Raw genomic sequence first — 17,434 nt, forward strand, 5'->3', positions numbered from 1 at the left:
AAGCAGCATCCAGTCAGACCACCCATTTTACAGAAGAGATGAGGGAATATTCATATAAAGGGGAAATCAAAGGATTACCTCAATTACCCAGTTCACTATTTATATTACACCCACAGCACCTAGCAGCAATGACTCTCATAAGTAGTTGAAACTGAATAGCTCAAATGAACTTCTGGAAACATAACTAGAGTGCCAGCTTATAAAAAACACCTGAAAGCATCATCTCTTCTTTAGGATGCAACAAAAGCATTAAGCTGGAGAATTCTTCATGTTCTTGACCTCTAGTGGAAATAATGCTTGCATGTAGAAACAAAACATGAATATTTCATCTTCAGAAGTTCTACTCTTTCCTCTTTCTCCAAGGTGTTTGTTTTGCTCTACACTACGTGTGTGTGTGTGTTTGTTTTGCTCTGCACTACGTGTGTGTGTATGTGTGTGTGTGTGTGTGTGTGTGTGTGTGTGTGTGTGCATGATGTGTGTGTGTGTCCACATATACAAAAGCAAGCAGAAGTCAGGGCTCAATGTTGAGTGCCTTCCTCAATCACCCTCTCCCTTACTTTATGAGACAGGGTCTCTTGATAAATATGAATCACACTGAGAAGCTAGACTAGCTTTCCTGCAAGCTCTATCTCCTCAGCACTGAAATTCCAGAAAGGCATCATTGCATCTAGCTTTGGGTATAGGTCTTGGAGATACACATTCAGGTCTTCATGTTTGTATGGTAAGCATGTTCCTGACTGAGCCTTCTTCCAGACCTCTTCACAACCTTCTTGAGCGTGACATAAAAATTTCATGACACTTCCATTCTAAGAAATGAAATTATGCCAATAATATCTAAAAAAAAATAAAATAGTACTTTAGTGGAAAACATTTGAGAAATGTGCTCACTGACTTCAGTTTTAAATTTAAGGGTTATTATTGGGGAAAGTCTATAATTTTAAGAGTATTCAAAATTAGAATATATGTATATATGCTAAATTTTCATAAAATAACATAAAATAAAACATGCTAACCTAGGAATGTGTGCTTTAAAGAGCATTTCATGCTGGCACACTGGAAAGAACCCATGAGTAATAGAATAAGCACTTACTGATGATTCAAACATAGTGTTGGATTAATTGATCTCCAGGGTACCTAATGAGAGAGATTCCAAGATTAGTTAACTTCAAGAGGAAATGGAGATGACCTCTGAGATACTTTAGTGATCTAGAAAACAGTAAATTATTTCACAGGAAATAGCTTATCTTGGGCTCAGTCCTCAAGAAGATAACTCCTTTTCTTCTTGTGCCAATCTCTGAAAAAAGTATGTCAAAGAGATGGCTCTAAAACAGAAATGTACTGTCTCTCTGCTCTGAGAACATTAATTTCGATGTACATTTGTTACAGTTCAAGATTTACAATAAAGCTCTGTAAACCAGGGCCAGCTATTAGCACATTAATTAGAACTTTCTTTGTCATTCTATTGAGATAGATAATTATTTGGGGGATTTAATTTTGTACCCTAAGCACTCCAATTTTCATGCTGGATCAGAAATCTTGTTATAAGCATAAAGTGAAACTCATGCACGAACACTTTTGCACACACTCTCTGCATTTATGTACTTTCTCCAGCACTTAAGAGGAATAAATGGCTATAAAGCATGAAAGAACATGATTGGTAAAAGGAGCATAAATATAACCCAGCCTAGTTAATTTTCCATGGACTCTTGGGCATTGTGTAACCACTTGAAAGCAAATAATCTCTTTTCCTCTTTCAGTCTATACAGGTCATGGTTTACTATAGATTTTCTTGACTTTCCAAAATGCCGATACCAAAAATTTGGTAAATATACACTTATAATTTATGAATTAGAGTGTACATGAGAAACAGTATGCTCTGCAATGATCAAGTAGTCATTCTTGGAGAATTCGGCTTTCTTCATGGAGTTTCAGCTTTTGTGGGTATGTGTGATAACTTCATGTCACTTTATGCATTCAAGAAAATTATTGAGACATGATTTCCTTTAGACAGTTTTGTCTAGAGGCAAGCCCCAGGTTCTTATGTAGCCTCCTAAAAAGGGTTGCACTTTACAAGTACAAGTGTCTCCACTGTGCTTTCCTTCTAGATGAAACAATTAAGCTTTAAAAAAAGCAAGGTATTGCTGAAGATACCATGAACTTTAAAAATAAAACCAGAGACCTCTGAGCAGAAACTAAACTATATGATCCTAAGAAAGAGTTTTCATGGTACTAGAAGGTGCCATGAGAGTTTCCAAAAGAGGGAAGCAACCAAAAGTCCTTTCCCAACTTTGATAATTATGGATCACGTCAATAGCCAACATGGCACGATAACCCTAAGGATGCAGTACTGACACACATATCTTGGCAAGGACCAACAGCTCTCTACTGGGACTCAAGACACAGTAATCATGAAGAAAATCATGCTTGGTTCTGAAAATAGAGCCCACCATTCTGGGCTAGCAATCTCATGAATCTAGAAAGAGAATCTACAATCACTAATTTAGTAAACCAACATACTCTCTAATAATACTCTATCAGCATTCGTCCTTATACTCATAGATAAGTATAGTCCTTACTCTTCATTAAGAAAACTTCTTTTTGCAACAGATGAGGCTCCCGTAGAAAACCACAACCAATCAAAATGTAGAGCTGTGGAGCCCAGTCCCAATGGATCTATCTACAAAGCATTATTATATATAAGGCTCAGGGAACCTTGTGGAGGATGGGTGGAAAGACTAGAAAAGCCAGAGGATCAGGCAGTTTGCTGTGAGATTATAAATGTCTGAATCTGTACAATAAAGTGTCCTACATGACTGCCTAAACATAAGCCAAACAAGGATGACAGCAATAACCATGCCAAAGTAGACAGCAGAAAGCCCAAGAGGCCTCAAACCTATGCAAAGAACTATAGGGAACCAAGGAATGCTGGGTGCAGAAGAAATAGTCTTTCCTAAGAAAGAGCACATCAATTTGTTATCCAACATCAAATGGTTATCCCTGAAAATACGTGTGTGTGCATGCATGTGTATGTGCGTGTGTGTGTGTGTGTGTGTGTGTGTGATTATATAGGCTGAAAAGGTTACATTTGGAAAACATATAAATTATATATATATATATATATATATATATATATATATATATATATATATACATGTAAAAACATTTACTGATAGCCCCATAATCCATAATGGCTCTCTCTATCAAGATATTTCTATCATTGGTCATTGGTTTCCTCTCCACTCTTCTCCTAACTCTACCATTCCATTCCCTCATCATCTTACCCTCCTGCCTTCCTACCTCTGTCCTTAGTTTACACAGGAGATATTGTCTATTTTCCCTTCCTAGGCCAATCCTAGGGTCCTCCCTGTCTCCTAGCTTCTCTAAGACTGTGAGTTGTAGCCTGGTTATCCCTTGCTTTACATCCCTGGGACTAGGGAAACACCCAGGAATTAACAAGGATGATCCCAGCTAAGACTCCTTGCAATAGTAGAAAGAGTGCCTGAAAACTGGCCTTCTCCTGTAATCAGATTGGTGACTACCCCAATTATCATCATAGAATCTTCAGCCAGTAACTGATGGAAGCAGATGCAGAGATCCACAATCAGGAACTGGGACGAGTTCCTGGATTCCAGTAGGAGACAGGGAGAGGATTATATGAGCAAGGGGAGGTAGTCAAGATCGTACTGGAGAACCCACAGAGACAGCTGACCCAAGCTAGTGGGAGCTCATGGACTCTGGACTGACAGTTGAAGAGCCTGCATGGGACAGATCGAGGCCTTCTGAATGTGGGTGACAATTGTGTAGGTTGGTCTTTTTATGGGACCCCTGGCAGTGGGAACAGGATCTACCTCTGGTACATGGAGTGGGCTTTTTGGAGCCCATTTCCTATGGTGAGATTGCAAGCTCGGCCTCAATATAGCGGGGGAGGGCCTTGGTCCTGCCTCAACTTGATATGCCAGGCTTTGTTGACTCCCCATGGGAACCCTTACCCTCTCTGAGGAGTGGATAGGAGGGAGAGGGGGATAGGGGAAAGGGAAGGGAAAAGGGAACTATGGTTGGTATGTAAAATAAATTTAAAAATTAGTGAAGCCCTGCAGTTAAAGTAAATAAAGATACCGGGAAAAAAAAACAATTACTGAAAACAAGAAACCATGACATTCAAAGAGAGCAAGCAGGGTTATATGGGAGAAGTTGGAGAGAGGAAATGAAGGAAGAAGTGATGTATTTATATTATAATTTCAAAAAGAATAACAGGTTATGGGTTGCTAGTTTTCTCTGATTCTGTTGCTTTGTCCTATTTCCAGTCCTTACTTTTTTATTTCTTGCTCTATTTCTCTGGCCAGAGAGATGTTCCAGGAGCTATAGATGTAGCTTTGCTTATGTACAGAAGGAATAAACCTTCTGCATGGCTGACTTCAACCTTATAGCTAATCATACAAAGCCTAGAAACTATTACAACAAACAATAACTGTAGAGTGTTTGTGCACTGTGTGAAAATGTATTTCTGTGACTGGTGTAATAAACAGCTGACTGGCCAATAGCTATGAAAAGGTTAGGTGGGACTTCCAGAGACAGAGAGGACTCTGGGAAGAAGATCAGAGTTGTTAACCAGACAGAAAGGAAGCAGGAGATACAAGATGAAATAGAGGTAAGTCACATGATAGAATATTGATTAATATAAACAGATTAAGTTATAAGAGCTGGTTAGAAATAAGTCTAAGCTATAAGCCAAACTTTCATAATTAATAAGACACTCTGTCATTATTTGGTAGCTGACTGGTGGGATAAAACAAGACTCATTACACACAATGGAAGTAAATGGGGGAGAAATGTGGATAAGACTTCTAAATTCTGCTGACCCACTAATATACTTATAGCTAATAACTCTCTAGGAAAGGAAGACACTAAAGAAATAGTAACATTTGGCAATTACTTAATATTTGATTTTGTGCTAGAAACCTATGAGATAATTATAAAAATGAGTTTTATCCTGTGGATCATTTAATCTGGGTGATGTTGTTCTCATGTCACTGGAAAGAAACCAAAGCCCTGAAAGTTCTCTGTAAAATATCCCATTTCTTCCCCCATGTGATGCTTTCTGTGCCATTCAACAAAGACGTAGAAAAGCTTTTGTGAGGAACAGACACACAGTCACACCACAGACATAACAGACACCCCCAACACTTAGACACACACACACGCACAAGAGAGAGAGAGAGAGAGAGAGAGAGAGAGAGAGAGAGAGAGAGAGGAGATGGAAGACACAGATGTAGGAACAAGGATTCACAAGGCATCCTTCAGGCAGGCACAGGTTCAGATTCATGCAGCAGACAGACAGGAGACACAAGGTGCAGGAACCATGAAATAGAGAATTCAAAAGTGGGCATCTCTCAGTGAAATGACTCTGGGGGAGGGGAGTGTTTTTATTTCTTTCCTTAGTGCATTATTGGTGACTTGGAGTTAATCACTAATGTGTTTAATCCATACAATTAACCTTCCCAGACAAAAGAATTCTAATAAATGAACTACCAACCTTTAGAGTATATAAAATTCTCACTCTGAGACTTAACTTCCAGCTTCATTACATCAATACTTCTTATAATAATTAATGTTCCAATTAAAAGTGTTAATCTATATGTGTCAGTAAATTTATGGAAGTTTTAGTGTGCTAAACTCTCTAGCAGAAGTCAAGAAGTTCAAAATTGAAGCAAGAGGTATAATTTCGGATCCTCTGTCGGAAAAGAGATCAATGTGTGACCAGAGCTAAAGGATATACTATTGCAGTTGGCTTGAAATTTATCGATGATTCACACTATATGGAAGCCTGAGTGTATCTATAATAAGTGCTCAATATACTCCGTTTTGAAAGATTGCTCCCATCATATGTATATTTATTGGAGAACAAAAGAGCATCATTATGATCAGTGTCATTACCTTTCACTGAACATTTGTTAGGCAATTATCCCAAAATGCATTACATTTTTTGAGACCACAGTGCTTCATTCAGGACGTAGTAATATTACCACACTTTTACAAATCAGGGAAGTGAAGAGTAAGATAGTATAAGGTTGCGTATGCTATTCAGGTTATTAAGAAGAAACTTGGGTTTGAACCCATGGTAATAACAATAGCAACATTCTTACTTTTCTGAACAGAAGAAAAGACAACACAAAGATTTTTTTAGGACAGAATTGAACTTCCCCTGCTGTTAGAGTCCGCCTTCCAGTGGATACCCACACCCAGTTCAGGCACGCGCCTTCCCGAACTCGGGCCCACGAGAATGGACGATTGTCCTGAGGGTTAAAAACAGACACACACAAAAAAGAGACCTTTGCTCATTTACCAAGAGTAAATGGCAACTTTATTAAACTCAAGTCGAGTATTTATACCAGTGGGCAACCAGGATCAAAAAGGCAAGGCCTCCTCCCAACAAAAGCAGGAAGGAGAATAAAGGCCCCAGTAAAGGAAAACTCCTCCCACCCAGAGGGGGCTGGGGAAACTGGCCTCTGTGGGAGTTTTTCCCCAGGCAGGTGGTCGAGGGTACAAGGCAATGTCAGACAGGTTAGATGGGCCTTGGTGCCTGAGCTTCTTTGAGGCAGGTTGGGAAATTACCATTTTAAAGTAAAATAGATCCCTCAGGCTAATGTACCAGGCTGTAGCAGAACCAAGGATGGAACTAGCAGGAAGCTTAGCTGGTTAGTGCAAATATTATTTGCATCCAGTATTTTGGTCTCAAGGATCAGGGAGGACAGGGTCCCACACCCTGCGAAGTCAAAAGTAGGCAGAGTTCTGTCTGTCTTTCTATATGTCTCCACACTGATCACAATGGTCTATACATATTCACCCGCCATATTCATTTACTTCCCCCTACCTATCTATCTGATCATTTTTGTTCTTATTATGCCAACTTTTCCAGGAAAAATAATATATGTTCTTTAAGGCCTAGCTCAAAGCATTCTTAAAGCTTTGTTTCTCTTAAATATAGGCTCCCAATTATCACCAATTTGTCAAGAGCATGCCTCACCTCTAATATCCGTGTGAAACTAAAACACACAGTTCATGGTCATGTTTACCAACATATTTGTAGATTTTTGCTCTATAAATTTTTTTGTAAAATACCTTTGTGATATAAGGAGGATGAAAGGAAATATACAAAGCAGTCTAACACATCCTTTCTATAGATTTCTGTAAAATTAGCATCTTGTAAAATCACTATGGAGTTTAAAACCAGGTAGTCAGCAGAGAAAAGCAGTAATACCTATGTGAGATTCTGCAAACTATTTGGAGGAGTATGAGTTCTTCTTTGCCTGGGTTGCTCCTGAGCTGCTTCACGAAAGAATATCCTAGGATATGATGATCATTGATGAGTCACAAACAGCTTTGGAAAATAGCCTAACGTGTGTGAATCTCGTTGCTATTAATGGTACCAAGCATGAGTCACAGACAGAAGACTCACAAGACTTAGTCAACTACGCTTGAAGCTGGAGTGCAGAGAATGAGATGTGCTTGCTAAGCAAATGCTGTCTAGAGACTTCTCACACAGATATACCCTATGACAGAGCTCTTTGGGGAAATAGGAGGAAAGAAGACAAATTACAGAGTCAGATTGGAGTTTTAATTCTAACTTCATCATTGATTAGTAGGTGTGCAACACTGGCTAAGGTTCCCAACTTCTTCATTCTTCAGATTTCTTGCCTGCATAGTGGAAAATTAGTAATATCTTTGTAGGGGTATTTAAAGCTTATAATCAAGAATACACAAAAGTACCCATTATTTATTAAGATCTTGAGTATGATTTTGAATTTTTCAGATCATGTAAAGCATTAGTAAAAGATATAGACTCATCCTCAAAGCACCAGACTCTGTTTGGAGAGACATTAATTAGAGATTATAAAACTCATGAAATAGAAATACTGAATAGAATTACACTCTCTCTAATATTTTTAATTATTGATTATATTTTAAAATGTTAGTTTAATATAGCTTTTTAATAAGTTTTTAGTTTCTTCATGCTTAGTACACATAATATTTAGAATATTTACTACCCTAGAGGCAAATTCAAAGATAGATTTTAATTTGGCTAGTATTATGGAAGAGTCAGTCTCTTGGTGGATGAATTATTTATGTCTACTATTTTATATTTAAAAAACAATTCTTTTGAATGTTGTATGCCTATTGATTGGTGATTTCTATCCCTTCAAGGTATGCTCTACATCCCCTTACGGTGTAACAAATCTGTTATAACCTTGGGTCTCTCATATCATTTCATTATCCAGTCGACTAAATTGCTTATTTGCCTCATAAGATACAAAATAATCATCATATGCGTGAATCTCATCACTACTAAACTGTACTAAACAGTTACTGCAGAGTAAAATGTATATTCTTTAGTTTATTTTGCAAACATGATTTCTAAGTAATTACAGATTCACAGGAAGTTGCTTTGAGATATGGATAGAAAGGTCTCATGACCCTTCACTCAGTAACCCTCAAGAGGGTTATCTGCAGAGTAACAAATGTAGGGCATGGGTCTTGGTAAAGCCCACCAACCTTCTTCCCATCCCACGGTTTTACTGCATTTGCTTGTTTCTGTGCATCAGTGCATGCACATGGTGTAATCAGATTTAGCTTTCTATAGCCACCACCACAATAAGCAGAACTGTTATAGCCTTATAGCACTCCCTCCCAGCATTTTTCTGTAACCCTAACCTACTCTCCTGTCTGTGTTCCTGAAACAAGCAACTACTAACTTCTCTGTTACCTTACTTCAAGTATTTATATGAATGGAGTTATGCAATATATATTTAGAGACTGATTTTTAAAAAAGATATACCCTTTGTACATTTTAGTAGAAATCAGTAGTCTCATTTACTTATTTTATTTTTCAATATTATTATTTCTTCGACATTACAACTGTAGTTTCCCCTCCCTCCTCTCATCCCAGGCCCTCTTCCCCACATACCCTCTGACCCTTCCCCTTTCACTTCTCCTTCATTTCACTCCCGAAAAGGGCAGACCTCCCGTGGATATCAATCATACATGGCCTATCAAGTTGCAGTAAGACTAGGTACCTCTCCTACCTAGTAGGCTGGACAAGGCAATCCAGTATGAAGAAAAACGTTCCAAACATAGGCAAAAGAGTCGGGGACAGTTCCTGCTGCCACTGCTAGGGATGCCACAAGAAGACAAAGCTACACACCTGTAACATACAAGAAGGCCTAGGTCAGTCTTATACAGGTTCCCTGGTTGTTGGTCCATTCTCTGTGTTGGTTGATTCTGTGGGATTTCTTGAGATTTCATTGGCTCCCTCTGGCTCCTAAAATCCTTTCCTTTTCCACAGAACTCTTTGGAACTCTGCCTAACATTTGGCTGTGGGTTTCTGCATCTGTTTCTTTAAGTTGATGAATAGAACCTCTCTGACAATGATTGGGCTAGGCATCAATCGTATTTTTCTTTTGGGGTCAGGGTTATCTCACTCAGGATGATTTATCTAGTTCCATACATTTTCCTGCAAAATTCATGATTTTTTTAACACCTGAGTAATACTCTGTTATCTAAAAGTATTACATTTTCTCTATCCATTCTTCAACTGAGGGACATCTAGGTTTTTTCCAGTTTCTGGCTATTATTTATAAAGCCACTAAGAACAGATTTAAACAAGTGTCCTTGTGGTAGGATGAAATATCTTTTGTGTATATGGCCAGGAATGGTATAACTGGGTCATGAGGTAGATTGATCCTCAATTTTCTGAGGACCCACCATATTGATTTCCATAGTGACTGTACAAGTCTGCACTCCCACCAGCCGTCGAGCAGAGTTCCCCTTGCTCTACATCTTCTCTAGCATACACTGTCACTTGTGTTTTGAACTTGGCCATCCTGAAAGGTGTAAGATGGAATCTCAGAGCCATTTTGATTTTCATTTCCCTGATGGGAAATGATTTTGAACAGTTCTTTAAGTTCTTTTCAGCCATTTGACTTTCCTCTGTCAGAATTCTCTGTTTAGATCTATAGCCTCTTTTTTATTATTAATTTTTTTAATTAATTTATAAAAATGTCCACTTCTGCCCCTCCTCAATAGGGTATTGGGAGGAGGGGCCTCTTTTTTAATTGGATTATTTGGTTTGTTGATATCTAGTTTCTTGAGCTTTTTATTTATTTTATATTATTATATTTTTTTTAACCTTTGTCAGATGTGGGGTTGGTGAAAATCTTTTCCCATTCTTTAAGTTGCCATTTTGTCCCGATGATGTTGTACTTGGCTTTATAGAAGCTATTTCGTTTCATGAGTTTGCATTTATTAATTATCAGTCTTAGTGCCTGAACTGTTGGTGTTCTGTTCAGGAAATTGTCTGTTGTACCAACGTGTTCAAGGCTATTCCCCACTTTCTCTTCTGGTAAATTCAGTATATCTGGTTTTATGTTGAGGCTTTGATCTGCTTGGATTTGAGTTTTGTGCAGAGTGATAGATATGGATCTGTTTGCATTCCTGTACATGCTGCTATCAAGTTATGCCAGCACCATTTGTTGAAGATGTGCTCATTTTCCAATTTTATATTTCTAGTTTGTCAAAACTCAGGATCCAGATGTGCGGATTTATATCTGGATCTTCATTTCGATTTCACTGATCAACCTGTCTGTTTTTATGCCAATACTATGAAGTAGTTATTACTATAGTTCTGTAGCATAGATTGAAATAGGGGATGGTAATACTTCCAGAAGTTTTTTATTATACAGGATTGTTGTAACTATCATGGGATTTGTGTTTTTCCATATGAAAATTGAGTATTTTTCTTTTAAGATCTATCCTTTGATTGTGTTAGAATTTTGATGGGCATTGCATTGTATCTGTAGATTGCTTTGGGCAAAATGGTCATTTTTACTATGTTAATCCTACCCATCAATGAGCATGGGAGATCTTTACATATTGTGATATTTTCTCCAATTTCTTTCATTAAAGGCTTAAAGTTCTTGTCACACAGGTCTTTCACTTCCTTGATCAGAGTAACCCCAAGATATTTTATATTATTGTGGTTACTTACTGTGAACAGCATTCTTTACCTGATTTCTTCCTCAGGGTACTTCCACCAGAGGTCAGTAGCCTCATTTTTTTAAACTTCCATTTATGAATAGAACCTTCCACCTTTGTTTTCCTGTGTCTGGCTTATTTCATTGAATATTATATTCTCTAGTTTTAACCATTTGCCTCAAATGCCAAGATTTCATGCTAGAATAATATTCCATTGTTAAACTCTCAACATTCAGGTATCTCTTTGAAATGCTGACCTCATACCTAGAACTGGGATGAGTCATATATTTGTTCTATTTTCAATTTTTAAGAAGTGTCACTTGTTTCCCACAATGGTTGTCCTGATTTCCATCCTCACAGTATGTGATAGTTCTTCCTCCACGTTCTCAAGAACATTCAGTTACTCATTTTTCTTTGCTTTATAATCATCATACTATAATAAAATGAAAGAATATTTTGTACCTCTGATTTACACTTTATATATTTACACATTGTATTGGATATTTTATTAATTTTGTTGGCCATTTGTACTTCTTCTTTTGAGATGTGTCTTTTCAAATTACTGGATAACCTGCAATTGAATAATGCATCTCCAGCCAACTCTTTCTCTACTGTGTTTCTAAAACCGTTGTAGAAAAGGAAGCTTTTTAAATAGATGGTAATGGAAAAACTGGATGGTAAAAAATAGATGGTAATGTCGACTTGCAGAAGACTGTACCTCTCACCCTGTGTAATAACCAACTTCAAATTGATTAGACATACAAGACCCAAAATTGTGAAGAAACTACTAAGAGAAATTCTCATGGAAACATCCCACAACATAGGACTGGACATGGATTTCTAGGGCATAAAGCACTGGAAGAAAATGCTAAGAAGTAATAACCAAATGAGATTCTATCAAACAGAATTCACAGGAAGATGGTAAAAATGGAGTTAAAAGACACACTACCAAATGGGGACAACTTCGGACTATACATTTCTCAAATAAACTATATCCAGAATGTTTAGAGAAGATGGCAATGGCACATGCCTGTTATCTCAGCATTTAGGAAGCTGAGACAGGAGGATAATGGGTCTGCCAACTATCCTGGGTTGTGTCACAAGAATTGACATCTATAAGCAAAAGGGCAGGTAAAAGTCCACCAAATCTTAAGAAAATCAAGATGCTGAGTTTCTTTACTCAAAAAGTATCCTAGAGAGTCCACCAGATAGTTGTGGGTTTTAATATTCTTTTATTGTATTCATATACAATGCTCCATGCTTGTCTCTTTTCCACAGTCAATGATATTTTTTTTCATGAACGTATTCACAAACTTTCTATCTTCTTCAGTGAAATGTCAGTTCCTGTTTTTTCTTTTGATTCTTATAGTGAACTATTTCTTAACTGTTGTGGTTCTGTGTTAAATATACAAGTCTTTTGTCAACAAGTGACTTGCAAATACCTTCACTGAGTCCATACTTCATCTTATCCTCAATAATATAAATAAATAAATTTCAAATATCAAAAGTTTTATGGTGCAGCCATATTTGATGAAAATAGCAAAAGTCATAAAGTCAGCACAACTGCTTGAATAAGATCCAGCAAAGGTGAACACATGATGGCCACCATGTCACTTTTGGTTTTGATCTCCATGTGTTGCATGTTTGGATATTTTTTCACTTTTTAAAGATTTATTTATTTTTTTGTGTGTCTGTGTGCACATGTCTCTCTCCATCCCTTCCTTCTTCCCCTCCTCTGTGTGTGTGTGTGTGTGTGTGTGTGTGTGTATGTGTCATATATGTGTAGGTGTCTACAGAGACAGGAATAGAGTCAAATGCTCAGGAACTAGAGTTAGAGGTGGTCTCCATAGATGGAGAAAATAAGTTATTCCATGACAAAGTCTGATTCAAACAATACCTATCCCCAAAACTAGCCCTATAGAAGGTACTAGGAGGAAAATTCCAACCCAAGGAAGTTAGGTGCACCCACAAAAAAACACAGGCAATAGATAATTTTACACCTGCAAATCCCAAGGCAGGAAGTACACACACAATACCAACAACAACAATAAAACCAAAAAACAACAGACTTAACAATCACTGGTCATTAATATCTCTTAATATCAATAGACTCAATTTGCCTATAAAAAGACACAGGCTAACAGAATGGATATGAAAACATGATCTACTCTTATGCTACATACAAGAAACACACCTCAACTTCAAAGACTGATGTTACTTCAGAGTAAAGTATTGAGAAAAGATTTCCACTCAAATGGACCTAAGAAGCAAGCTAGTGCAGCTATCTTAATATCAACTATATAGATTTCAAACTAAAATTAATCAAAAGAGATAAAGAAAAACATTTCACATTTTTCAGAGGAAAACCCCATCAAGATGAAGTCTCAGTTCTAAGCATTTTTGCCCCAAATACAGGGCACTCAGATTTGTAAAAGAAATACTACTAAAACTTAAATCACAAATCAAACTCCACACACTAATAGTGAAGGCTTCATCACCCCACTTTTACCAATGGACATATTTACCAGACATAAAGTAACAGAGAAATAAGAAAACTAAGAGATGTTATGAATCAATTGGACTTAACAGATATCTACAGAACATTTCACCCAAACACAATAAATACACCTTCTTTTCAGCTGCTAATGAAGCCATCTCTAAAATTGTCCACAAACTCAGTCACAAAGCAAATTTCAAAAGAGACAAAAAAGTGAAATAAACTCCTGTGTCTTATTGGAATAACATGACTTAAATTTCAAATTCATCAACAATACAAATTAAAGAATGCCTTCAAACTCTTGGAAAATGTACAGTACTCAACTTAATCACCACTGGGTCAAGGAAGAAATAAAGAAAAAAATTAAAAACTTCAGTAAATTTGTTGTGAATGAATGCACAACATACCCAAATTTAAGGAACACTATGAAAGCAGTGCAAAGAGAAAAGTTCATAGCACTAAGGCCCTACATAAATACTTTGGAGAAATCTCACACTAGCGACTTAATATATCTGAAAGTTCTAGAACAAAGAGAAGCAAACTTATTTGGAGGAATAGATTACAGAAAATAATTAAACTGGGGGGAGTTGAAATCAACAAAATAGAAACAAAGAGAACAATATAAAAATTCAAAAAGACAAAGTTGGTTCTCTGAGAAAATCAACAAGACAGAAAACTCCTTATCTAAGCTAATCAAAAGAAAAAAGAGAGAATATGCAAATTAACAGAATCAGAAATTAAAAAAGGGACATAACAACAGATATTAAGGAAATACAGAGAATCATGATGATAATTAGATCATACTTTAAAATTTTGTACTCCACAAAATTGAAATACCTAAAAGAAATAGATAAATTTTTGGATATGTACCAAATATCAAAATTAAGTCAAGACTAGATAAACAATTAAATCTATAACCCTTAAAGAAATAGGAGCAGTCATTAAAATCTCCCAACCAAAAACAGCTCAGGGCTAGATGGTTTCAATGTAGAATTCTACAAGAATTTCAAGCAAGAGCTAATAACAATACTCCTTAAATTGTTCCATGCAATAGAAACAGAAAAAACATTACCAAACTATTTTTATGAGGCTACAGTTACCCTGATACCCAAACTACATAAAGATGCAACAAAGACAGAGGATTACAAATCAACCTCCCTCATTAAAATTGATGCAAAAATCCTCAATAAAATACTGGCAAGCCAAATTCAAGAACACATCAAAACAAAAAAATCATGTACTATGATTATATAGGTTTCGTCTCAGAGATGCAGGAGTGGTTCAAAATATGAAAATTTGTCAATTCAATTCACCATATAAACCAACTGAAAGAAACAAAAACATGATCTTCTCATTAAATACTGAAAAAGCCTTTGAGAGAATCCAATACCCCTTCATGATAAAGGTCTTGGAGAGATCAGGGAAACAAGGAAGGCACCTAAACATAATAAAAGCAATATACAACAAGCCATTGTTCAATATCAAAGTAAATCGAGAGAAATTCAAAGTGATTCCACTAAAATTAGGAACAAGACAAGGCTGTCCACATCTATTCAACATAGTAGTTAAAGTTCTAGTTAGAGTAAAAAGACAACAAAAGGAGATCTATGAGATACAAATTGGAAAAGAAGGAGTCAAATTTTCCATATTTGCAGGTAACATAATAATAAGCATCGGTAACCTCAAAAATCCTACCAGGGAACTCCTACAGCTAATAAATATCTACAGTAATGTGTACAGATACAACATTAACTGGAAAAAATCAGTAGCATTCCTATATATAAATGATAAATATCCAAGGAAAAATAAGAGAAACAACACCCTTTATAATATCCACAAATAATATAAAATATCTTCAGGTCACTCTAACAAAACAAGTGATAGACCTGCATGACAAAAACTTTAAGTCTTTGAAGTAAGAAATTGAAGAAGACATCAGAAAATGGAAAGATCTCCCATGCTCTTGGAGAGGCAGGAACAACATAGGAAAAATGGCAATCATACCAAAAGCAATCTAGAGATTCAATGCAATCCCCACCAAAATTCCAACTAAATTTTTCACAGACCTCAAAAGAACAAATTCAACTTCACATAGAGAAACAAAAATCCCAGGATAGCAAAAAAAATAATTCTGTATAATAAAGGAACTTCTGGAGGTATCACCATTCCTGACTTCAAGCTCTACTGTAGAGCTATATTAAGTAATAAAAACAACTTGGTATTGGTATTAAAACAGACACCTGGATCGATGGAATCAAATTGAAGACCGTGATACAAACTCACACACCTATGATTTTTGACAAAAAAGTCAAAAATATACAATGGAAAAATGAATGCATTTTCAACAAATGGTGCTGGCATTGTTGGATGGTAGCATGAAGATGAATGCAAATAGATCCATATTTATCATCCTGCACAAAACTCAAGTTCAAGTGGAACAAAGACCTCAACATAAATCCACTTACATTGACCCTGACAGAAGAGAAAGTGGGAAGTAGCATTGAATGCATTAGCACAGGAGACTACTTCCTGAATATAACACCAGTACCACAAACACTGAGATCGACATTTAATAAATGGGACCTCCGAAAACTAAAAAAAAAAAAATTCTGTAAGGCAAAGGACACTGTCAATAAGACAAAAAACAGCCTACTGAATGGGAAAAGATCATCACTAACCCCACATCAGGCAGAAGGCTGGTCTTCAAATTATATAAAGATCTCAAGAAGCTTGACATCAAAATACCAAATACTCCAATTAAAAAAAATGGGGTATAATATTACAGCTGTAAGACTGGCCAAGATCAAAAACACTGATGAAAACTTATGCTGGAGAGGTTGTGGGGAAAAGGGAACACTTCTGCATTGCTGGTGGGAATGCAAGCTGGTACAGTCCCTTTGCATGTCAATGTGGCGATTTCTCAGAAAATTAGGAAACAACCTTCCTCAAGACCCAGTAATACCAAACTTTTGGGTATATATCCAAAGGATGCTCAATCATGCCACAAGGACATGTGCTCAACTGTGTTCATAGCAGCATTGTTTGTCGTAGTTAGAACCTGGAAACAACCTAAATGTCCCTCGACCAAAGAATGGATAAGGAAAATGTGGTACAGTTACACAATGGAGTACTACACAGCAGAGAAAAATAATGACATCTTGTATTTTGCAGAAAAATGGACGGAGCTAGAAAACATTATTTTGAGTGAGGTAACCCAGACACAGAGACAATTATCACATCCTCACTTGTAAGTGGTTTTTAAACATAAAGCAAAGAAAGCCAGCCTATAAACCACAATCCTAGAGAACTCAGACAACAATGAGGACACTAAGAGAGACTTACATAGACCTAATCTACATAGGAAGTAGAAAGTAGAAAAAGACAAGATCTCCTGAGTAAATTGGGAGCATGGGGACCTTGGGGGAGAGCTGAAGGGGGAGGGAAGGGGGAGGTGAGCAGAGAAAAATGTAGAACTCAATAAAAAATGGGGTATAGAGTTAAACAGAGAATTCTCAGTAGAAGAATCTTGAATGATGGAGATACACTTCAAGAATTGTTCAACCTTAGCTATCAGGGAAATGCAAATCAAATGACCATCTTACACTTGTCGGAATGGTTAAGATCAAAAATGCTAATGGCAGCCTATGTTGGAGAGGATATAGAGAAAGAGGAACACTCCTCTACTGCTGGTGGGAGCACAAACTTATACAGTCACTTTGGAAATCAGTATGGCAGTTTCTCAGGAAACTGGAAATCAATTTCCTTCAAGACCCAGCATTACCACTCTTGGGCATATACCCAAAGGATACTCAAACATACCACAAGGACACTGGCTTGACTATATTCATACCATCATTATTTGCAATAGCCAGAACGTGGAAATGACTTAGGTGCCCCTCAACTGAAGAA

Source organism: Myodes glareolus, chromosome 11 (assembly GCF_982192425.1).
Source record: "Myodes glareolus chromosome 11, mMyoGla1.1, whole genome shotgun sequence".
Classification (NCBI taxonomy): domain Eukaryota; kingdom Metazoa; phylum Chordata; class Mammalia; order Rodentia; family Cricetidae; genus Myodes; species Myodes glareolus.